The sequence below is a fragment of the Lactuca virosa genome, chromosome 1 (genome assembly GCF_052849685.1).
Source record: "Lactuca virosa cultivar CGN04683 chromosome 1, Lactuca_virosa_CGN04683_v6, whole genome shotgun sequence".
Taxonomy (NCBI): Eukaryota; Viridiplantae; Streptophyta; class Magnoliopsida; order Asterales; family Asteraceae; genus Lactuca; species Lactuca virosa.
Genome location: NC_136426.1, coordinates 260,238,808 through 260,257,111, shown reverse-complemented (window position 1 = coordinate 260,257,111; position 18,304 = coordinate 260,238,808). Strand labels below are relative to the sequence as shown.

At 46.7% G+C, this 18,304-nt stretch overlaps 53 non-coding genes across 53 annotated transcripts; all 53 read right to left on the bottom strand.

Moving 5' to 3' along the window:
- Positions 1–135: 135 nt before the first annotated feature.
- Positions 136–254, bottom strand: LOC145146035 (5S ribosomal RNA). Its single transcript, XR_013726984.1, has one exon. It is a non-coding gene; the product is annotated as a 5S ribosomal RNA (ribosomal RNA).
- Positions 255–481: 227 nt separating this feature from the next.
- Positions 482–600, bottom strand: LOC145143984 (5S ribosomal RNA). The gene has a single exon (XR_013725008.1). It is a non-coding gene; the product is annotated as a 5S ribosomal RNA (ribosomal RNA).
- Positions 601–828: 228 nt separating this feature from the next.
- Positions 829–947, bottom strand: LOC145149565 (5S ribosomal RNA). Its single transcript, XR_013730421.1, has one exon. It is a non-coding gene; the product is annotated as a 5S ribosomal RNA (ribosomal RNA).
- Positions 948–1,176: 229 nt separating this feature from the next.
- LOC145134420 (5S ribosomal RNA) lies at positions 1,177–1,295 on the bottom strand. The gene has a single exon (XR_013719141.1). It is a non-coding gene; the product is annotated as a 5S ribosomal RNA (ribosomal RNA).
- A 227-nt stretch (positions 1,296–1,522) lies between these two features.
- Positions 1,523–1,641, bottom strand: LOC145149318 (5S ribosomal RNA). The gene has a single exon (XR_013730167.1). It is a non-coding gene; the product is annotated as a 5S ribosomal RNA (ribosomal RNA).
- Positions 1,642–1,869: 228 nt separating this feature from the next.
- On the bottom strand, positions 1,870–1,988 carry LOC145134416 (5S ribosomal RNA). Its single transcript, XR_013719138.1, has one exon. It is a non-coding gene; the product is annotated as a 5S ribosomal RNA (ribosomal RNA).
- Positions 1,989–2,215: 227 nt separating this feature from the next.
- LOC145150092 (5S ribosomal RNA) lies at positions 2,216–2,334 on the bottom strand. Its single transcript, XR_013730920.1, has one exon. It is a non-coding gene; the product is annotated as a 5S ribosomal RNA (ribosomal RNA).
- Positions 2,335–2,562: 228 nt separating this feature from the next.
- LOC145155492 (5S ribosomal RNA) lies at positions 2,563–2,681 on the bottom strand. The gene has a single exon (XR_013735929.1). It is a non-coding gene; the product is annotated as a 5S ribosomal RNA (ribosomal RNA).
- A 229-nt stretch (positions 2,682–2,910) lies between these two features.
- LOC145148711 (5S ribosomal RNA) lies at positions 2,911–3,028 on the bottom strand. Its single transcript, XR_013729583.1, has one exon. It is a non-coding gene; the product is annotated as a 5S ribosomal RNA (ribosomal RNA).
- Positions 3,029–3,255: 227 nt separating this feature from the next.
- On the bottom strand, positions 3,256–3,373 carry LOC145149206 (5S ribosomal RNA). Its single transcript, XR_013730059.1, has one exon. It is a non-coding gene; the product is annotated as a 5S ribosomal RNA (ribosomal RNA).
- Positions 3,374–3,603: 230 nt separating this feature from the next.
- On the bottom strand, positions 3,604–3,722 carry LOC145141129 (5S ribosomal RNA). Its single transcript, XR_013722456.1, has one exon. It is a non-coding gene; the product is annotated as a 5S ribosomal RNA (ribosomal RNA).
- Positions 3,723–3,951: 229 nt separating this feature from the next.
- On the bottom strand, positions 3,952–4,070 carry LOC145134413 (5S ribosomal RNA). The gene has a single exon (XR_013719137.1). It is a non-coding gene; the product is annotated as a 5S ribosomal RNA (ribosomal RNA).
- A 227-nt stretch (positions 4,071–4,297) lies between these two features.
- Positions 4,298–4,415, bottom strand: LOC145146471 (5S ribosomal RNA). Its single transcript, XR_013727416.1, has one exon. It is a non-coding gene; the product is annotated as a 5S ribosomal RNA (ribosomal RNA).
- Positions 4,416–4,644: 229 nt separating this feature from the next.
- On the bottom strand, positions 4,645–4,763 carry LOC145150853 (5S ribosomal RNA). Its single transcript, XR_013731668.1, has one exon. It is a non-coding gene; the product is annotated as a 5S ribosomal RNA (ribosomal RNA).
- Positions 4,764–4,982: 219 nt separating this feature from the next.
- LOC145144871 (5S ribosomal RNA) lies at positions 4,983–5,101 on the bottom strand. Its single transcript, XR_013725872.1, has one exon. It is a non-coding gene; the product is annotated as a 5S ribosomal RNA (ribosomal RNA).
- Positions 5,102–5,332: 231 nt separating this feature from the next.
- LOC145148091 (5S ribosomal RNA) lies at positions 5,333–5,451 on the bottom strand. The gene has a single exon (XR_013728991.1). It is a non-coding gene; the product is annotated as a 5S ribosomal RNA (ribosomal RNA).
- Positions 5,452–5,681: 230 nt separating this feature from the next.
- Positions 5,682–5,800, bottom strand: LOC145134405 (5S ribosomal RNA). Its single transcript, XR_013719134.1, has one exon. It is a non-coding gene; the product is annotated as a 5S ribosomal RNA (ribosomal RNA).
- A 229-nt stretch (positions 5,801–6,029) lies between these two features.
- On the bottom strand, positions 6,030–6,148 carry LOC145150259 (5S ribosomal RNA). Its single transcript, XR_013731079.1, has one exon. It is a non-coding gene; the product is annotated as a 5S ribosomal RNA (ribosomal RNA).
- A 230-nt stretch (positions 6,149–6,378) lies between these two features.
- Positions 6,379–6,497, bottom strand: LOC145150895 (5S ribosomal RNA). The gene has a single exon (XR_013731702.1). It is a non-coding gene; the product is annotated as a 5S ribosomal RNA (ribosomal RNA).
- Positions 6,498–6,726: 229 nt separating this feature from the next.
- On the bottom strand, positions 6,727–6,845 carry LOC145146897 (5S ribosomal RNA). Its single transcript, XR_013727821.1, has one exon. It is a non-coding gene; the product is annotated as a 5S ribosomal RNA (ribosomal RNA).
- Positions 6,846–7,064: 219 nt separating this feature from the next.
- On the bottom strand, positions 7,065–7,183 carry LOC145141780 (5S ribosomal RNA). Its single transcript, XR_013722979.1, has one exon. It is a non-coding gene; the product is annotated as a 5S ribosomal RNA (ribosomal RNA).
- A 230-nt stretch (positions 7,184–7,413) lies between these two features.
- LOC145141126 (5S ribosomal RNA) lies at positions 7,414–7,532 on the bottom strand. The gene has a single exon (XR_013722455.1). It is a non-coding gene; the product is annotated as a 5S ribosomal RNA (ribosomal RNA).
- Positions 7,533–7,761: 229 nt separating this feature from the next.
- LOC145134398 (5S ribosomal RNA) lies at positions 7,762–7,880 on the bottom strand. Its single transcript, XR_013719130.1, has one exon. It is a non-coding gene; the product is annotated as a 5S ribosomal RNA (ribosomal RNA).
- Positions 7,881–8,107: 227 nt separating this feature from the next.
- On the bottom strand, positions 8,108–8,225 carry LOC145146470 (5S ribosomal RNA). The gene has a single exon (XR_013727415.1). It is a non-coding gene; the product is annotated as a 5S ribosomal RNA (ribosomal RNA).
- Positions 8,226–8,455: 230 nt separating this feature from the next.
- LOC145150354 (5S ribosomal RNA) lies at positions 8,456–8,574 on the bottom strand. The gene has a single exon (XR_013731171.1). It is a non-coding gene; the product is annotated as a 5S ribosomal RNA (ribosomal RNA).
- Positions 8,575–8,793: 219 nt separating this feature from the next.
- On the bottom strand, positions 8,794–8,912 carry LOC145141769 (5S ribosomal RNA). Its single transcript, XR_013722968.1, has one exon. It is a non-coding gene; the product is annotated as a 5S ribosomal RNA (ribosomal RNA).
- Positions 8,913–9,143: 231 nt separating this feature from the next.
- Positions 9,144–9,262, bottom strand: LOC145146034 (5S ribosomal RNA). Its single transcript, XR_013726983.1, has one exon. It is a non-coding gene; the product is annotated as a 5S ribosomal RNA (ribosomal RNA).
- A 229-nt stretch (positions 9,263–9,491) lies between these two features.
- Positions 9,492–9,610, bottom strand: LOC145134393 (5S ribosomal RNA). The gene has a single exon (XR_013719124.1). It is a non-coding gene; the product is annotated as a 5S ribosomal RNA (ribosomal RNA).
- Positions 9,611–9,840: 230 nt separating this feature from the next.
- Positions 9,841–9,959, bottom strand: LOC145150258 (5S ribosomal RNA). The gene has a single exon (XR_013731078.1). It is a non-coding gene; the product is annotated as a 5S ribosomal RNA (ribosomal RNA).
- Positions 9,960–10,189: 230 nt separating this feature from the next.
- On the bottom strand, positions 10,190–10,308 carry LOC145150894 (5S ribosomal RNA). Its single transcript, XR_013731701.1, has one exon. It is a non-coding gene; the product is annotated as a 5S ribosomal RNA (ribosomal RNA).
- Positions 10,309–10,537: 229 nt separating this feature from the next.
- On the bottom strand, positions 10,538–10,656 carry LOC145150665 (5S ribosomal RNA). The gene has a single exon (XR_013731474.1). It is a non-coding gene; the product is annotated as a 5S ribosomal RNA (ribosomal RNA).
- A 219-nt stretch (positions 10,657–10,875) lies between these two features.
- LOC145141758 (5S ribosomal RNA) lies at positions 10,876–10,994 on the bottom strand. The gene has a single exon (XR_013722957.1). It is a non-coding gene; the product is annotated as a 5S ribosomal RNA (ribosomal RNA).
- Positions 10,995–11,225: 231 nt separating this feature from the next.
- LOC145146033 (5S ribosomal RNA) lies at positions 11,226–11,344 on the bottom strand. Its single transcript, XR_013726982.1, has one exon. It is a non-coding gene; the product is annotated as a 5S ribosomal RNA (ribosomal RNA).
- Positions 11,345–11,573: 229 nt separating this feature from the next.
- LOC145134378 (5S ribosomal RNA) lies at positions 11,574–11,692 on the bottom strand. Its single transcript, XR_013719114.1, has one exon. It is a non-coding gene; the product is annotated as a 5S ribosomal RNA (ribosomal RNA).
- A 228-nt stretch (positions 11,693–11,920) lies between these two features.
- Positions 11,921–12,039, bottom strand: LOC145150257 (5S ribosomal RNA). The gene has a single exon (XR_013731077.1). It is a non-coding gene; the product is annotated as a 5S ribosomal RNA (ribosomal RNA).
- Positions 12,040–12,269: 230 nt separating this feature from the next.
- Positions 12,270–12,388, bottom strand: LOC145150892 (5S ribosomal RNA). The gene has a single exon (XR_013731699.1). It is a non-coding gene; the product is annotated as a 5S ribosomal RNA (ribosomal RNA).
- Positions 12,389–12,616: 228 nt separating this feature from the next.
- Positions 12,617–12,735, bottom strand: LOC145147956 (5S ribosomal RNA). The gene has a single exon (XR_013728855.1). It is a non-coding gene; the product is annotated as a 5S ribosomal RNA (ribosomal RNA).
- Positions 12,736–12,964: 229 nt separating this feature from the next.
- Positions 12,965–13,082, bottom strand: LOC145146983 (5S ribosomal RNA). The gene has a single exon (XR_013727902.1). It is a non-coding gene; the product is annotated as a 5S ribosomal RNA (ribosomal RNA).
- A 228-nt stretch (positions 13,083–13,310) lies between these two features.
- Positions 13,311–13,429, bottom strand: LOC145149440 (5S ribosomal RNA). The gene has a single exon (XR_013730298.1). It is a non-coding gene; the product is annotated as a 5S ribosomal RNA (ribosomal RNA).
- A 219-nt stretch (positions 13,430–13,648) lies between these two features.
- LOC145141747 (5S ribosomal RNA) lies at positions 13,649–13,767 on the bottom strand. The gene has a single exon (XR_013722946.1). It is a non-coding gene; the product is annotated as a 5S ribosomal RNA (ribosomal RNA).
- Positions 13,768–13,997: 230 nt separating this feature from the next.
- LOC145139270 (5S ribosomal RNA) lies at positions 13,998–14,116 on the bottom strand. The gene has a single exon (XR_013721870.1). It is a non-coding gene; the product is annotated as a 5S ribosomal RNA (ribosomal RNA).
- A 230-nt stretch (positions 14,117–14,346) lies between these two features.
- Positions 14,347–14,465, bottom strand: LOC145141118 (5S ribosomal RNA). The gene has a single exon (XR_013722454.1). It is a non-coding gene; the product is annotated as a 5S ribosomal RNA (ribosomal RNA).
- Positions 14,466–14,694: 229 nt separating this feature from the next.
- On the bottom strand, positions 14,695–14,813 carry LOC145134371 (5S ribosomal RNA). Its single transcript, XR_013719111.1, has one exon. It is a non-coding gene; the product is annotated as a 5S ribosomal RNA (ribosomal RNA).
- A 228-nt stretch (positions 14,814–15,041) lies between these two features.
- Positions 15,042–15,159, bottom strand: LOC145146469 (5S ribosomal RNA). Its single transcript, XR_013727414.1, has one exon. It is a non-coding gene; the product is annotated as a 5S ribosomal RNA (ribosomal RNA).
- A 229-nt stretch (positions 15,160–15,388) lies between these two features.
- Positions 15,389–15,507, bottom strand: LOC145150353 (5S ribosomal RNA). The gene has a single exon (XR_013731170.1). It is a non-coding gene; the product is annotated as a 5S ribosomal RNA (ribosomal RNA).
- A 219-nt stretch (positions 15,508–15,726) lies between these two features.
- On the bottom strand, positions 15,727–15,845 carry LOC145141736 (5S ribosomal RNA). The gene has a single exon (XR_013722935.1). It is a non-coding gene; the product is annotated as a 5S ribosomal RNA (ribosomal RNA).
- A 231-nt stretch (positions 15,846–16,076) lies between these two features.
- LOC145148572 (5S ribosomal RNA) lies at positions 16,077–16,195 on the bottom strand. Its single transcript, XR_013729450.1, has one exon. It is a non-coding gene; the product is annotated as a 5S ribosomal RNA (ribosomal RNA).
- A 229-nt stretch (positions 16,196–16,424) lies between these two features.
- LOC145134367 (5S ribosomal RNA) lies at positions 16,425–16,543 on the bottom strand. Its single transcript, XR_013719104.1, has one exon. It is a non-coding gene; the product is annotated as a 5S ribosomal RNA (ribosomal RNA).
- Positions 16,544–16,772: 229 nt separating this feature from the next.
- On the bottom strand, positions 16,773–16,891 carry LOC145150256 (5S ribosomal RNA). Its single transcript, XR_013731076.1, has one exon. It is a non-coding gene; the product is annotated as a 5S ribosomal RNA (ribosomal RNA).
- Positions 16,892–17,121: 230 nt separating this feature from the next.
- LOC145150891 (5S ribosomal RNA) lies at positions 17,122–17,240 on the bottom strand. Its single transcript, XR_013731698.1, has one exon. It is a non-coding gene; the product is annotated as a 5S ribosomal RNA (ribosomal RNA).
- Positions 17,241–17,469: 229 nt separating this feature from the next.
- On the bottom strand, positions 17,470–17,588 carry LOC145149810 (5S ribosomal RNA). Its single transcript, XR_013730655.1, has one exon. It is a non-coding gene; the product is annotated as a 5S ribosomal RNA (ribosomal RNA).
- Positions 17,589–17,807: 219 nt separating this feature from the next.
- LOC145141725 (5S ribosomal RNA) lies at positions 17,808–17,926 on the bottom strand. Its single transcript, XR_013722924.1, has one exon. It is a non-coding gene; the product is annotated as a 5S ribosomal RNA (ribosomal RNA).
- Positions 17,927–18,157: 231 nt separating this feature from the next.
- On the bottom strand, positions 18,158–18,276 carry LOC145148095 (5S ribosomal RNA). The gene has a single exon (XR_013728994.1). It is a non-coding gene; the product is annotated as a 5S ribosomal RNA (ribosomal RNA).
- Between the last annotated feature and the right edge of the window lie 28 nt (positions 18,277–18,304).

The window sequence follows — 18,304 nt, the reverse complement described above, 5'->3', positions numbered from 1 at the left end:
CTCCGTTCCAAAAATACGAAAACCTTGAACCATGAAACGGAGGCCAACCGAGCATACAAATAGCAAGAAAGAAAAAAAAACAAAAAAAAACCGCACGTAAAATCTAAAAAAACACAAACGGGCAACGAAAAAAGGGGGGTGCAACACGACAACTTCCCAGGGGGTCACCCATCCTAGTACTACTCTCGCCCAAGCACGCTTAACTGCGGAGTTCTGATGTGATCCGGTGCATTAGTGCTGGTATGATCGCACCCGAAATACTATTCATGCTTATTGCTTTTATATCTTAAAAGACGCAGAACCTCCTTTGTTTTCGTACGCGAGGCGTGGAACCCACGTGACCGATCGGCTCTGTTCAAAAAATACGAAAACCATCAACCATGAAGCGGAGGCCACCCGAGCATAGAAATAGCAAGAAAAAAAAAAACAAAAAAAAACCGCACGTAAAATCTAAAAAAACGCAAACCGGCAACGAAAAAGGGGGGTGCAACACAAGGACTTCCCAGGGGGTCACCCATCCTAGTACTACTCTCGCCCAAGCACGCTTAGCTGCGGAGTTCTGATGGGATCCGGTGAATTAGTGCTGGTATGATCGCACCCGAAATACTATCCATGCTTATTGCTTTTATGACTTAAAAGACGCAGAACCTCCTTTGTTTTCGTACGCGAGGCGTGGGACCCACGTGACCGATCGGCTCTGTTCCAAAAATACGAAAAGCATCAACCATGAAGCGGAGGCCACTCGAGCATAGAAATAGCAAGAAAGAAAAAAAAACAAAAAAAAACCGCACGTAAAATCTAAAAAAATGCAAACGGGCAACGAAAAAGGAGGTGCAACACAAGGACTTCCCAGGGGGTCACCCATCCTAGTACTACTCTCGCCCAAGCACGCTTAACTGAGGGGTTCTGATGGGATCCGGTGCATTAGTGCTGGTATGATCGCACCCGAAATACTATTCATGCTTATTGCTTTTATATCTTAAAAGACGCAGAACCTCCTTTGTTTTCGTACGCGAGGCGTGGAACCCACGTGACCGATCGGCTCTGTTCAAAAAATACGAAAACCATCAACCATGAAGCGGAGGCCACCCGAGCATAGAAATAGCAAGAAAGAAAAAAAAACAAAAAAAAACCGCACGTAAAATCTAAAAAAACGCAAACGGGCAACGAAAAAGGGGGGTGCAACACGAGGACTTCCCAGGGGGTCACCCATCCTAGTACTACTCTCGCCCAAGCACGCTTAGCTGCGGAGTTCTGATGGGATCCGGTGAATTAGTGCTGGTATGATCGCACCCGAAATACTATCCATGCTTATTGCTTTTATGACTTAAAAGACGCAGAACCTCCTTTGTTTTCGTACGCGAGGCGTGGGACCCACGTGACCGATCGGCTCCGTTCCAAAAATACGAAAAGCATCAACCATGAAGCGGAGGCCACTCGAGCATAGAAATAGCAAGAAAGAAAAAAAAACAAAAAAAACCGCACGTAAAATCTAAAAAAACGCAAACGGGCAACGAAAAAAGATGTGCAACACAAGGTCTTCCCAGGGGGTCACCCATCCTAGTACTACTCTCGCCCAAGCACGCTTAACTGAGGGGTTCTGATGGGATCCGGTGCATTAGTGCTGGTATGATCGCACACGAAATACTATCCATGCTTATTGCTTGTATGTCTTAAAAGACGCAGAACCTCCTTTGTTTTCGTACACGAGGCGTGGGACCCACGGGACCGATCGGCTCCGTTCCAAAAATACGAAGACCATGAACCATGAAACGGAGGCCACCCGAGCATAGAAATAGCAAGAAAGAAAAAAAAACAAAAAAAAACCGCACGTAAAATCTAAAAAAACGCAAACGGGCAACAAAAAAGGGGGTGCAACACGAGGACTTCCCAGGGGGTCACCCATCCTAGTACTACTCTCGCCCAAGCACGCTTAGCTGCGGAGTTCTGATGGGATCCGGTGAATTAGTGCTGGTATGATCGCACCCGAAATACTATCCATGCTTATTGCTTTTATGACTTAAAAGACGCAGAACCTCCTTTGTTTTCGTACGCGAGGCGTGGGACCCACGTGACCGATCGGCTCCGTTCCAAAAATACGAAAAGCATCAACCATGAAGCGGAGGCCACTCGAGCATAGAAATAGCAAGAAAGAAAAAAAAACAAAAAAAACCGCACGTAAAATCTAAAAAAACGCAAACGGGCAACGAAAAAGGAGGTGCAACACAAGGTCTTCCCAGGGGGTCACCCATCCTAGTACTACTCTCGCCCAAGCACGCTTAACTGAGGGGTTCTGATGGGATCCGGTGCATTAGTGCTGGTATGATCGCACACGAAATACTATCCATGCTTATTGCTTGTATGTCTTAAAAGACGCAGAACCTCCTTTGTTTTCGTACACGAGGCGTGGGACCCACGTGACCGATCGGCTCCGTTCCAAAAATACGAAGACCATGAACCATGAAACGGAGGCCACCCGAGCATAGAAATAGCAAGAAAGAAAAAAAAACAAAAAAAAACCGCACGTAAAATCTAAAAAAACGCAAACGGGCAACAAAAAAGGGGGTGCAACACGAGGACTTCCCAGGGGGTCACCCATCCTAGTACTACTCTCGCCCAAGCACGCTTAACTGCGGAGTTCTGATGTGATCCGGTGCATTAGTGCTGGTATGATCGCACCCGAAATACTATTCATGCTTATTGCTTTTATATCTTAAAAGACGCAGAACCTCCATTGTTTTCGTACGCGAGGCGTGGAACCCACGTGACCGATCGGCTCTGTTCAAAAAATACGAAAACCATCAACCATGAAGCGGAGGCCACCCGACCATAGAAATAGCAAGAAAGAAAAAAAAACAAAAAAAAACCGCACGTAAAATCTAAAAAAACGCAAACGGGCAACGAAAAAGGGGGGTGCAACACGAGGACTTCCCAGGGGTCACCCATCCTAGTACTACTCTCGCCCAAGCACGCTTAGCTGCAGAGTTCTGATGGGATCCGGTGAATTAGTGCTGGTATGATCGCACCCGAAATACTATCCATGCTTATTGCTTTTATGACTTAAAAGACGCAGAACCTCCTTTGTTTTCGTACGCGAGACGTGGGACCCACGTGACCGATCGGCTCCGTTCCAAAAATACGAAAACCATCAACCATGAAGCGGAGGCCACCCGAGCATAGAAATAGCAAGAAAGAAAAAAAACAAAACAAACCGCACGTAAAATCTAAAAAAACGCAAACGGGCATCGAAAAAAGGGGGTGCAACACGAGGACTTCCCGGGGGTCACCCATCCTAGTACTACTCTCGCCCAAGCACACTTAACTGCGGAGTTCTGATGGGATCCGGTGCATTAGTGCTGGTATGATGGCACCCGATATAACTATCCATGCTTATTGCTTTTATGTCTTAAAAGACGCAGAACCTCCTTTGTTTTCGTACGCGAGGCGTGGGACCCACGTGACCGATCGGCTCCGTTCCAAAAATACGAAGACCATGAACCATGAAACGGAGGCCACCCGAGCATAGAAATAGCAAGAAAGAAAAAAAAACAAAAAAAAAACCGCACGTAAAATCTAAAAAAACGCAAACGGGCAACAAAAAAGGGGGTGCAACACAAGGACTTCCCAGGGGGTCACCCATCCTAGTACTACTCTCGCCCAAGCACGCTTAACTGCGGAGTTCTGATGTGATCCGGTGCATTAGTGCTGGTATGATCGCACCCGAAATACTATTCATGCTTATTGCTTTTATATCTTAAAAGACGCAGAACCTCCTTTGTTTTCGTACGCGAGGCGTGGAACCCACGTGACCGATCGGCTTTGTTCAAAAAATACGAAAACCATCAACCATGAAGCGGAGGCCACCCGAGCATAGAAATAGCAAGAAAGAAAAAAAAACAAAAAAAAACCGCACGTAAAATCTAAAAAAACGCAAACGGGCAACGAAAAAGGGGGGTGCAACACGAGGACTTCCCAGGGGGTCACCCATCCTAGTACTACTCTCGCCCAAGCACGCTTAGCTGCGGAGTTCTGATGGGATCCGGTGAATTAGTGCTGGTATGATCGCACCCGAAATACTATCCATGCTTATTGCTTTTATGACTTAAAAGACGCAGAACCTCCTTTGTTTTCGTACGCGAGGCGTGGGACCCACGTGACCGATCGGCTCCGTTCCAAAAATACGAAAACCATCAACCATGAAGCGGAGGCCACCCGAGCATAGAAATAGCAAGAAAGAAAAAAAACAAAACAAACCGCACGTAAAATCTAAAAAAACGCAAACGGGCAACGAAAAAAGGGGGTGCAACACGAGGACTTCCCGGGGGTCACCCATCCTAGTACTACTCTCGCCCAAGCACACTTAACTGCGGAGTTCTGATGGGATCCGGTGCATTAGTGCTGGTATGATCGCACCCGATATAACTATCCATGCTTATTGCTTTTATGTCTTAAAAGACGCAGAACCTCCTTTGTTTTCGTACGCGAGGCGTGGGACCCACGTGACCGATCAGCTCCGTTCCAAAAATACGAAAACCATGAACCATGAAGCGGAGGCCACGCGAGCATAGAAATAGCAAGAAAGAAAAAAAAACAAAAAAAACCACATGTAAAATCTAAAAAAACGCAAACGGGCAACGAAAAAGGGGGGTGCAACACGACAACTTCCCAGGGGGTCACCCATCCTAGTACTACTCACGCCGAAGCACGCTTCACAGCGAAGTTCTGATGGGATCCGGTGCATTAGTGCTGGTATGATCGCACCCGAAATACTATCCATGCTTATTGCTTTTATGTCTTAAAAGACGCAGAACCTCCTTTGTTTTCGTACGCGAGGCGTGGGACCCACGTGACCAATAGGCTCCGTTCCAAAAATACGAAAAGCATCAACCATGAAGCGGAGGCCACCCGAGCATAGAAATAGCAAGAAAGAAAAAAAAAACCGCACGTAAAATCTAAAAAAACGCAAACGGGCAACGAAAAAAGGGGTGCAACACGAGGACTTCCCAAAGGGTCACCTATCCTAGTACTACTCTCGCCCAAGCACGCTTAACTGCGGAGTTCTGATGGGATCCGGTGCATTAGTGCTGGTATGATCGCACCCGATATAACTATCCATGCTTATTGCTTTTATGTCTTAAAAGACGCAGAACCTCCTTTGTTTTCGTACGCGAGGCTTGGGACCCACGTGACCGATCGGCTCCGTTCCAAAAATAGGAAAAGCATCAACCATGAAGCGGATGCCACCCGAGCATAGAAATAGCAAGAAAGAAAAAAAAACAAAAAAAAACCACACGTAAAATCTAAAAAAACGCAAACGGGCAACGAAAAAAGGGGGGTGCAACACGACAACTTCCCAGGGGGTCACCCATCCTAGTACTACTCTCGCCCAAGCACGCTTAACTGCAGAGTTCTGATGTGATCCGGTGCATTAGTGCTGGTATGATCGCACCCGAAATACTATTCATGCTTATTGCTTTTATATCTTAAAAGACGCAGAACCTCCTTTGTTTTCGTACGCGAGGCGTGGAACCCACGTGACCGATCGGCTCTGTTCAAAAAATACGAAAACCATCAACCATGAAGCGGAGGCCACCCGAGCATAGAAATAGCAAGAAAGAAAAAAAAACAAAAAAAAAACCGCACGTAAAATCTAAAAAAACGCAAACGGGCAACGAAAAAGGGGGGTGCAACACGAGGACTTCCCAGGGGGTCACCCATCCTAGTACTACTCTCGCCCAAGCACGCTTAGCTGCGGAGTTCTGATGGGATCCGGTGAATTAGTGCTGGTATGATCGCACCCGAAATACTATCCATGCTTATTGCTTTTATGACTTAAAAGACGCAGAACCTCCTTTGTTTTCGTACGCGAGGCGTGGGACCCACGTGACCGATCGGCTCCGTTCCAAAAATACGAAAAGCATCAACCATGAAGCGGAGGCCACTCGAGCATAGAAATAGCAAGAAAGAAAAAAAAACAAAAAAAAAAACGCACGTAAAATCTAAAAAAACGCAAACGGGCAACGAAAAAGGAGGTGCAACACAAGGACTTCCCAGGGGGTCACCCATCCTAGTACTACTCTCGCCCAAGCACGCTTAACTGAGGGGTTCTGATGGGATCCGGTGAATTAGTGCTGGTATGATCGCACCCGAAATACCATCCATGCTTATTGCTTTTATGTCTTAAAAGACGCAGAACCTCCTTTGTTTTCGTACGCGAGGCGTAGGACCCACGTGACCGATCGGCTCCGTTCCAAAAATACGAAAACCATGAACCATGAAACGGAGGCCACCCGAGCATAGAAATAGCAAGAAAGAAAAAAAAACAAAAAAAAACCGCACGTAAAATCTAAAAAAACGCAAACGGGCAACGAAAAAGGGGGGGTGCAACACGACCACTTCCCAGGGGGTCACCCATCCTAGTAATACTCTCTCCCAAGCACGCTTAACTGCGGAGTTCTGATGTGATCCGGTGCATTAGTGCTGGTATGATCGCACCCGAAATACTATTCATGCTTATTGCTTTTATATCTTAAAAGACGCAGAACCTCCTTTGTTTTCGTACGCGAGGCGTGGAACCCACGTGACCGATCGGCTCTGTTCAAAAAATACGAAAACCATCAACCATGAAGCGGAGGCCACCCGAGCATAGAAATACCAAGAAAGAAAAAAAAACAAAAAAAAACCACACGTAAAATCTAAAAAAACGCAAACGGGCAACGAAAAAGGGGGGTGCAACACGAGGACTTCCCAGGGGGTCACCCATCCTACTACTACTCTCGCCCAAGCACGCTTAGCTGCGGAGTTCTGATGGGATCCGGTGAATTAGTGCTGGTATGATCACACCCGAAATACTATCCATGCTTATTGCTTTTATGACTTAAAAGACGCAGAACCTCCTTTGTTTTCGTACGCGAGGCGTGGGACCCACGTGACCGATCGGCTCCGTTCCAAAAATACGAAAAGCATCAACCATGAAGCGGAGGCCACCCGAGCATAGAAATAGCAAGAAAGAAAAAAAAAACCGCACGTAAAATCTAAAAAAACGCAAACGGGCAACGAAAAAAGGGGTGCAACACGAGGACTTCCCAAGGGGTCACCTATCCTAGTACTACTCTCGCCCAAGCACGCTTAACTGCGGAGTTCTGATGGGATCCGGTGCATTAGTGCTGGTATGATCGCACCCGATATAACTATCCATGCTTATTGCTTTTATGTCTTAAAAGACGCAGAACCTCCTTTGTTTTCGTACGCGAGGCGTGGGACCCACGTGACCGATCGGCTCCGTTCCAAAAATACGAAGACCATGAACCATGAAACGGAGGCCACCCGAGCATAGAAATAGCAAGAAAGAAAAAAAAACAAAAAAAAAACCGCACGTAAAATCTAAAAAAACGCAAACGGGCAACAAAAAAGGGGGTGCAACACAAGGACTTCCCAGGGGGTCACCCATCCTAGTACTACTCTCGCCCAAGCACGCTTAACTGCGGAGTTCTGATGTGATCCGGTGCATTAGTGCTGGTATGATCGCACCCGAAATACTATTCATGCTTATTGCTTTTATATCTTAAAAGACGCAGAACCTCCTTTGTTTTCGTACGCGAGGCGTGGAACCCACGTGACCGATCGGCTCTGTTCAAAAAATACGAAAACCATCAACCATGAAGCGGAGGCCACCCGAGCATAGAAATAGCAAGAAAGAAAAAAAAACAAAAAAAAACCGCACGTAAAATCTAAAAAAACGCAAACGGGCAACGAAAAAGGGGGGTGCAACACGAGGACTTCCCAGGGGGTCACCCATCCTAGTACTACTCTCGCCCAAGCACGCTTAGCTGCGGAGTTCTGATGGGATCCGGTGAATTAGTGCTGGTATGATCGCACCCGAAATACTATCCATGCTTATTGCTTTTATGACTTAAAAGACGCAGAACCTCCTTTGTTTTCGTACGCGAGGCGTGGGACCCACGTGACCGATCGGCTCCGTTCCAAAAATACGAAAACCATCAACCATGAAGCGGAGGCCACCCGAGCATAGAAATAGCAAGAAAGAAAAAAAACAAAACAAACCGCACGTAAAATCTAAAAAAACGCAAACGGGCAACGAAAAAAGGGGGTGCAACACGAGGACTTCCCGGGGGTCACCCATCCTAGTACTACTCTCGCCCAAGCACACTTAACTGCGGAGTTCTGATGGGATCCGGTGCATTAGTGCTGGTATGATCGCACCCGATATAACTATCCATGCTTATTGCTTTTATGTCTTAAAAGACGCAGAACCTCCTTTGTTTTCGTACGCGAGGCGTGGGACCCACGTGACCGATCAGCTCCGTTCCAAAAATACGAAAACCATGAACCATGAAGCGGAGGCCACGCGAGCATAGAAATAGCAAGAAAGAAAAAAAAAACAAAAAAAACCACATGTAAAATCTAAAAAAACGCAAACGGGCAACGAAAAAGGGGGGTGCAACACGACAACTTCCCAGGGGGTCACCCATCCTAGTACTACTCACGCCGAAGCACGCTTCACAGCGGAGTTCTGATGGGATCCGGTGCATTAGTGCTGGTATGATCGCACCCGAAATACTATCCATGCTTATTGCTTTTATGTCTTAAAAGACGCAGAACCTCCTTTGTTTTCGTACGCGAGGCGTGGGACCCACGTGACCAATAGGCTCCGTTCCAAAAATACGAAAAGCATCAACCATGAAGCGGAGGCCACCCGAGCATAGAAATAGCAAGAAAGAAAAAAAAAACCGCACGTAAAATCTAAAAAAACGCAAACGGGCAACGAAAAAAGGGGTGCAACACGAGGACTTCCCAAGGGGTCACCTATCCTAGTACTACTCTCGCCCAAGCACGCTTAACTGCGGAGTTCTGATGGGATCCGGTGCATTAGTGCTGGTATGATCGCACCCGATATAACTATCCATGCTTATTGTTTTTATGTCTTAAAAGACGCAGAACCTCCTTTGTTTTCGTACGCGAGGCTTGGGACCCACGTGACCGATCGGCTCCGTTCCAAAAATAGGAAAAGCATCAACCATGAAGCGGATGCCACCCGAGCATAGAAATAGCAAGAAAGAAAAAAAAACAAAAAAAAACCACACGTAAAATCTAAAAAAACGCAAACGGGCAACGAAAAAAGGGGGGTGCAACACGACAACTTCCCAGGGGGTCACCCATCCTAGTACTACTCTCGCCCAAGCACGCTTAACTGCGGAGTTCTGATGTGATCCGGTGCATTAGTGCTGGTATGATCGCACCCGAAATACTATTCATGCTTATTGCTTTTATATCTTAAAAGACGCAGAACCTCCTTTGTTTTCGTACGCGAGGCGTGGAACCCACGTGACCGATCGGCTCTGTTCAAAAAATACGAAAACCATCAACCATGAAGCGGAGGCCACCCGAGCATAGAAATAGCAAGAAAGAAAAAAAAACAAAAAAAAACCGCACGTAAAATCTAAAAAAACGCAAACGGGCAACGAAAAAGGGGGGTGCAACACGAGGACTTCCCAGGGGGTCACCCATCCTAGTACTACTCTCGCCCAAGCACGCTTAGCTGCGGAGTTCTGATGGGATCCGGTGAATTAGTGCTGGTATGATCGCACCCGAAATACTATCCATGCTTATTGCTTTTATGACTTAAAAGACGCAGAACCTCCTTTGTTTTCGTACGCGAGGCGTGGGACCCACGTGACCGATCGGCTCCGTTCCAAAAATACGAAAAGCATCAACCATGAAGCGGAGGCCACTCGAGCATAGAAATAGCAAGAAAGAAAAAAAAAAACAAAAAAAAAACGCACGTAAAATCTAAAAAAACGCAAACGGGCAACGAAAAAGGAGGTGCAACACAAGGACTTCCCAGGGGGTCACCCATCCTAGTACTACTCTCGCCCAAGCACGCTTAACTGAGGGGTTCTGATGGGATCCGGTGAATTAGTGCTGGTATGATCGCACCCGAAATACCATCCATGCTTATTGCTTTTATGTCTTAAAAGACGCAGAACCTCCTTTGTTTTCGTACGCGAGGCGTAGGACCCACGTGACCGATCGGCTCCGTTCCAAAAATACGAAAACCATGAACCATGAAACGGAGGCCACCCGAGCATAGAAATAGCAAGAAAGAAAAAAAAACAAAAAAAAACCGCACGTAAAATCTAAAAAAACGCAAACGGGCAACGAAAAAGGGGGGGTGCAACACGACCACTTCCCAGGGGGTCACCCATCCTAGTAATACTCTCTCCCAAGCACGCTTAACTGCGGAGTTCTGATGTGATCCGGTGCATTAGTGCTGGTATGATCGCACCCGAAATACTATTCATGCTTATTGCTTTTATATCTTAAAAGACGCAGAACCTCCTTTGTTTTCGTACGCGAGGCGTGGAACCCACGTGACCGATCGGCTCTGTTCAAAAAATACGAAAACCATCAACCATGAAGCGGAGGCCACCCGAGCATAGAAATACCAAGAAAGAAAAAAAAACAAAAAAAAACCACACGTAAAATCTAAAAAAACGCAAACGGGCAACGAACAAGGGGGGTGCAACACGAGGACTTCCCAGGGGGTCACCAATCCTACTACTACTCTCGCCCAAGAACGCTTAGCTGCGGAGTTCTGATGGGATCCGGTGAATTAGTGCTGGTATGATCACACCCGAAATACTATCCATGATTATTGCTTTTATGACTTAAAAGACGCAGAACCTCCTTTGTTTTCGTACGCGAGGCGTGGGACCCACGTGACCGATCGGCTCCGTTCCAAAAATACGAAAAGCATCAACCATGAAGCGGAGGCCACCCGAGCATAGAAATAGCAAGAAAGAAAAAAAAAACCGCACGTAAAATCTAAAAAAACGCAAACGGGCAACGAAAAAAGGGGTGCAACACGAGGACTTCCCAAGGGGTCACCTATCCTAGTACTACTCTCGCCCAAGCACGCTTAACTGCGGAGTTCTGATGGGATCCGGTGCATTAGTGCTGGTATGATCGCACCCGATATAACTATCCATGCTTATTGCTTTTATGTCTTAAAAGACGCAGAACCTCCTTTGTTTTCGTACGCGAGGCTTGGGACCCACGTGACCGATCGGCTCCGTTCCAAAAATAGGAAAAGCATCAACCATGAAGCGGATGCCACCCGAGCATAGAAATAGCAAGAAAGAAAAAAAAACAAAAAAAAACCACACGTAAAATCTAAAAAAACGCAAACGGGCAACGAAAAAAGGGGGGTGCAACACGACAACTTCCCAGGGGGTCACCCATCCTAGTACTACTCTCGCCCAAGCACGCTTAACTGCGGAGTTCTGATGTGATCCGGTGCATTAGTGCTGGTATGATCGCACCCGAAATACTATTCATGCTTATTGCTTTTATATCTTAAAAGACGCAGAACCTCCTTTGTTTTCGTACGCGAGGCGTGGAACCCACGTGACCGATCGGCTCTGTTCAAAAAATACGAAAACCATCAACCATGAAGCGGAGGCCACCCGAGCATAGAAATAGCAAGAAAGAAAAAAAAACAAAAAAAAACCGCACGTAAAATCTAAAAAAACACAAACGGGCAACGAAAAAGGGGGGTGCAACACGAGGACTTCCCAGGGGGTCACCCATCCTAGTACTACTCTCGCCCAAGCACGCTTAGCTGCGGAGTTCTGATGGGATCCGGTGAATTAGTGCTGGTATGATCGCACCCGAAATACTATCCATGCTTATTGCTTTTATGACTTAAAAGACGCAGAACCTCCTTTGTTTTCGTACGCGAGGCGTGGGACCCACGTGACCGATCGGCTCCGTTCCAAAAATACGAAAAGCATCAACCATGAAGCGGAGGCCACTCGAGCATAGAAATAGCAAGAAAGAAAAAAAAACAAAAAAAAAACGCACGTAAAATTTAAAAAAAGGCACACGGGCAACGAAAAAGGAGGTGCAACACAAGGACTTCCCAGGGGGTCACCCATCCTAGTACTACTCTCGCCCAAGCACGCTTAACTGAGGGGTTCTGATGGGATCCGGTGAATTAGTGCTGGTATGATCGCACCCGAAATACCATCCATGCTTATTGCTTTTATGTCTTAAAAGACGCAGAACCTCCTTTGTTTTCGTACGCGAGGCGTAGGACCCACGTGACCGATCGGCTCCGTTCCAAAAATACGAAAACCATGAACCATGAAACGGAGGCCACCCGAGCATAGAAATAGCAAGAAAGAAAAAAAAACAAAAAAAAACCGCACGTAAAATCTAAAAAAACGCAAACGGGCAACGAAAAAGGGGGGGTGCAACACGACCACTTCCCAGGGGGTCACCCATCCTAGTAATACTCTCTCCCAAGCACGCTTAACTGCGGAGTTCTGATGTGATCCGGTGCATTAGTGCTGGTATGATCGCACCCGAAATACTATTCATGCTTATTGCTTTTATATCTTAAAAGACGCAGAACCTCCTTTGTTTTCGTACGCGAGGCGTGGAACCCACGTGACCGATCGGCTCTGTTCAAAAAATACGAAAACCATCAACCATGAAGCGGAGGCCACCCGAGCATAGAAATACCAAGAAAGAAAAAAAACAAAAAAAAACCACACGTAAAATCTAAAAAAACGCAAACGGGCAACGAAAAAGGGGGGTGCAACACGAGGACTTCCCAGGGGGTCACCCATCCTACTACTACTCTCGCCCAAGCACGCTTAGCTGCGGAGTTCTGATGGGATCTGGTGAATTAGTGCTGGTATGATCGCACCCGAAATACTATCCATGCTTATTGCTTTTATGACTTAAAAGACGCAGAACCTCCTTTGTTTTCGTACGCGAGGCGTGGGACCCACGTGACCGATCGGCTCCGTTCCAAAAATACGAAAACCATCAACCATGAAGCGGAGGCCACCCGAGCATAGAAATAGCAAGAAAGAAAAAAAAACAAAACAAACCGCACGTAAAATCTAAAAAAAACGCAAACGGGCAACGAAAAAAGGGGGTGCAACACGAGGACTTCCCGGGGGTCACCCATCCAAGTACTACTCTCGCCCAAGCACACTTAACTGCGGAGTTCTGATGGGATCCGGTGCATTAGTGCTGGTATGATCGCACCCGATATAACTATCCATGCTTATTGCTTTTATGTCTTAAAAGACGCAGAACCTCCTTTCTTTTCGTACGCGAGGCGTGGGACCCACGTGACCGATCAGCTCCGTTCCAAAAATACGAAAACCATGAACCATGAAGCGGAGGCCACGCGAGCCTAGAAATAGCAAGAAAGAAAAAAAACAAAAAAAACCACATGTAAAATCTAAAAAAACGCAAACGGGCAACGAAAAAGGGGGGTGCAACACGACAACTTCCCAGGGGGTCAACCATCCTAGTACTACTCACGCCCAAGCACGCTTCACAGCGGAGTTCTGATGGGATCCGGTGCATTAGTGCTGGTATGATCGCACCCGAAATACTATCCATGCTTATTGCTTTTATGTCTTAAAAGACGCAGAACCTCCTTTGTTTTCGTACGCGAGGCGTGGGACCCACGTGACCAATAGGCTCCGTTCCAAAAATACGAAAAGCATCAACCATGAAGCGGAGGCCACCCGAGCATAGAAATAGCAAGAAAGAAAAAAAAAACCGCACGTAAAATCTAAAAAAACGCAAACGGGCAACGAGAAAAGGGGTGCAACACGAGGACTTCCCAAGGGGTCACCTATCCTAGTACTACTCTCGCCCAAGCACGCTTAACTGCGGAGTTCTGATGGGATCCGGTGCATTAGTGCTGGTATGATCGCACCCGATATAACTATCCATGCTTATTGCTTTTATGTCTTAAAAGACGCAGAATCTCCTTTGTTTTCGTACGCGAGGCTTGGGACCCACGTGACCGATCGGCTCCGTTCCAAAAATAGGAAAAGCATCAACCATGAAGCGGATGCCACCCGAGCATAGAAATAGCAAGAAAGAAAAAAAAACAAAAAAAAACCACACGTAAAATCTAAAAAAACGCAAACGGGCAACGAAAAAAGGGGGTGCAACACGACAACTTCCCAGGGGGTCACCCATCCTAGTACTACTCTCGCCCAAGCACGCTTAACTGCGGAGTTCTGATGGGATCCGGTGCATTAGTGCTGGTATGATCGCACCCGATATAACTATCCATGCTTATTGCTTTTATGTCTTAAAAGACGCAGAACCTCCTTTGTTTTCGTACGCGAGGCGTGGGACCCACGTGACCGATCGGCTCCGTTCCAAAAATACGAAGACCATGAACCATGAAACGGAGGCCACCCGAGCATAGAAATAGCAAGAAAGAAAAAAAAACAAAAAAAAAACCGCACGTAAAATCTAAAAAAACGCAAACGGGCAACAAAAAAGGGGGTGCAACACAAGGACTTCCCAGGGGGTCACCCATCCTAGTACTACTCTCGCCCAAGCACGCTTAACTGCGGAGTTCTGATGTGATCCGGTGCATTAGTGCTGGTATGATCGCACCCGAAATACTATTCATGCTTATTGCTTTTATATCTTAAAAGACGCAGAACCTCCTTTGTTTTCGTACGCGAGGCGTGGAACCCACGTGACCGATCGGCTCTGTTCAAAAAATACGAAAACCATCAACCATGAAGCGGAGGCCACCCGAGCATAGAAATAGCAAGAAAGAAAAAAAAACAAAAAAAAACCGCACGTAAAATCTAAAAAAACGCAAACGGGCAACGAAAAAGGGGGGTGCAACACGAGGACTTCCCAGGGGGTCACCCATCCTAGTACTACTCTCGCCCAAGCACGCTTAGCTGCGGAGTTCTGATGGGATCCGGTGAATTAGTGCTGGTATGATCGCACCCGAAATACTATCCATGCTTATTGCTTTTATGACTTAAAAGACGCAGAACCTCCTTTGTTTTCGTACGCGAGGCGTGGGACCCACGTGACCGATCGGCTCCGTTCCAAAAATACGAAAACCATCAACCATGAAGCGGAGGCCACCCGAGCATAGAAATAGCAAGAAAGAAAAAAAACAAAACAAACCGCACGTAAAATCTAAAAAAAACGCAAACGGGCAACGAAAAAAGGGGGTGCAACACGAGGACTTCCCGGGGGTCACCCATCCTAGTACTACTCTCGCCCAAGCACACTTAACTGCGGAGTTCTGATGGGATCCGGTGCATTAGTGCTGGTATGATCGCACCCGATATAACTATCCATGCTTATTGCTTTTATGTCTTAAAAGACGCAGAACCTCCTTTGTTTTCGTACGCGAGGCGTGGGACCCACGTGACCGATCAGCTCCGTTCCAAAAATACGAAAACCATGAACCATGAAGCGGAGGCCACGCGAGCATAGAAATAGCAAGAAAGAAAAAAAAACAAAAAAAACCACATGTAAAATCTAAAAAAACGCAAACGGGCAACGAAAAAGGGGGGTGCAACACGACAACTTCCCAGGGGGTCACCCATCCTAGTACTACTCACGCCGAAGCACGCTTCACAGCGGAGTTCTGATGGGATCCGGTGCATTAGTGCTGGTATGATCGCACCCGAAATACTATCCATGCTTATTGCTTTTATGTCTTAAAAGACGCAGAACCTCCTTTGTTTTCGTACGCGAGGCGTGGGACCCACGTGACCAATAGGCTCCGTTCCAAAAATACGAAAAGCATCAACCATGAAGCGGAGGCCACCCGAGCATAGAAATAGCAAGAAAGAAAAAAAAAACCGCACGTAAAATCTAAAAAAACGCAAACGGGCAACGAAAAAAGGGGTGCAACACGAGGACTTCCCAAGGGGTCACCTATCCTAGTACTACTCTCGCCCAAGCACGCTTAACTGCGGAGTTCTGATGGGATCCGGTGCATTAGTGCTGGTATGATCGCACCCGATATAACTATCCATGCTTATTGCTTTTATGTCTTAAAAGACGCAGAACCTCCTTTGTTTTCGTACGCGAGGCTTGGGACCCACGTGACCGATCGGCTCCGTTCCAAAAATAGGAAAAGCATCAACCATGAAGCGGATGCCACCCGAGCATAGAAATAGCAAGAAAGAAAAAAAAACAAAAAAAAACCACACGTAAAATCTAAAAAAACGCAAACGGGCAACGAAAAAAGGGGGGTGCAACACGACAACTTCCCAGGGGGTCACCCATCCTAGTACTACTCTCGACCAAGCACGCTTAACTGCGGAGTTCTGATGTGATCCGGTGCATTAGTGCTGGTATGATCGCACCCGAAATACTATTCATGCTTATTGCTTTTATATCTTAAAAGACGCAGAACCTCCTTTGTTTTCGTACGCGAGGCGTGGAACCCACGTGACCGATCGGCTCTGTTCAAAAAATACGAAAACCATCAACCATGAAGCGGAGGCCACCCGAGCATAGAAATAGCAAGAAAGAAAAAAAAACAAAAAAAAACCGCACGTAAAATCTAAAAAAACGCAAACGGGCAACGAAAAAGGGGGGTGCAACACGAGGACTTCCCAGGGGGTCACCCATCCTAGTACTACTCTCGCCCAAGCACGCTTAGCTGCGGAGTTCTGATGGGATCCGGTGAATTAGTGCTGGTATGATCGCACCCGAAATACTATCCATGCTTATTGCTTTTATGACTTAAAAGACGCAGAACCTCCTTTGTTTTCGTACGCGAGGCGTGGGACCCACGTGACCGATCGGCTCCGTTCCAAAAATACGAAAAGCATCAACCATGAAGCGGAGGCCACTCGAGCATAGAAATAGCAAGAAAGAAAAAAAAAACAAAAAAAAAACGCACGTAAAATCTAAAAAAACGCAAACGGGCAACGAAAAAGGAGGTGCAACACAAGGACTTCCCAGGGGGTCACCCATCCTAGTACTACTCTCGCCCAAGCACGCTTAACTGAGGGGTTCTGATGGGATCCGGTGAATTAGTGCTGGTATGATCGCACCCGAAATACCATCCATGCTTATTGCTTTTATGTCTTAAAAGACGCAGAACCTCCTTTGTTTTCGTACGCGAGGCGTAGGACCCACGTGACCGATCGGCTCCGTTCCAAAAATACGAAAACCATGAACCATGAAACGGAGGCCACCCGAGCATAGAAATAGCAAGAAAGAAAAAAAAACAAAAAAAAACCGCACGTAAAATCTAAAAAAACGCAAACGGGCAACGAAAAAGGGGGGGTGCAACACGACCACTTCCCAGGGGGTCACCCATCCTAGTAATACTCTCTCCCAAGCACGCTTAACTGCGGAGTTCTGATGTGATCCGGTGCATTAGTGCTGGTATGATCGCACCCGAAATACTATTCATGCTTATTGCTTTTATATCTTAAAAGACGCAGAACCTCCTTTGTTTTCGTACGCGAGGCGTGGAACCCACGTGACCGATCGGCTCTGTTCAAAAAATACGAGAACCATCAACCATGAAGCGGAGGCCACCCGAGCATAGAAATACCAAGAAAGAAAAAAAAACAAAAAAAAACCACACGTAAAATCTAAAAACACGCAAACGGGCAACGAAAAAGGGGGGTGCAACACGAGGACTTCCCAGGGGGTCACCAATCCTACTACTACTCTCGCCCAAGCACGCTTAGCTGCGGAGTTCTGATGGGATCCGGTGAATTAGTGCTGGTATGATCACACCCGAAATACTATCCATGATTATTGCTTTTATGACTTAAAAGACGCAGAACCTCCTTTGTTTTCGTACGCGAGGCGTGGGACCCACGTGACCGATCGGCTCCGTTCCAAAAATACGAAAAGCATCAACCATGAAGCGGAGGCCACCCGAGCATAGAAATAGCAAGAAAGAAAAAAAAAACCGCACGTAAAATCTAAAAAAACGCAAACGGGCAACGAAAAAAGGGGTGCAACACGAGGACTTCCCAAGGGGTCACCTATCCTAGTACTACTCTCGCCCAAGCACGCTTAACTGCGGAGTTCTGATGGGATCCGGTGCATTAGTGCTGGTATGATCGCACCCGATATAACTATCCATGCTTATTGCTTTTATGTCTTAAAAGACGCAGAACCTCCTTTGTTTTCGTACGCGAGGCTTGGGACCCACGTGACCGATCGGCTCCGTTCCAAAAATAGGAAAAGCATCAACCATGAAGCGGATGCCACCCGAGCATAGAAATAGCAAGAAAGAAAAAAAAACAAAAAAAAACCACACGTAAAATCTAAAAAAACGCAAACGGGCAACGAAAAAAGGGGTGTGCAACACGACAACTTCCCAGGGGGTCACCCATCCTAGTACTACTCTCGCCCAAGCACGCTTAACTGCGGAGTTCTGATGTGATCCGGTGCATTAGTGCTGGTATGATCGCACCCGAAATACTATTCATGCTTATTGCTTTTA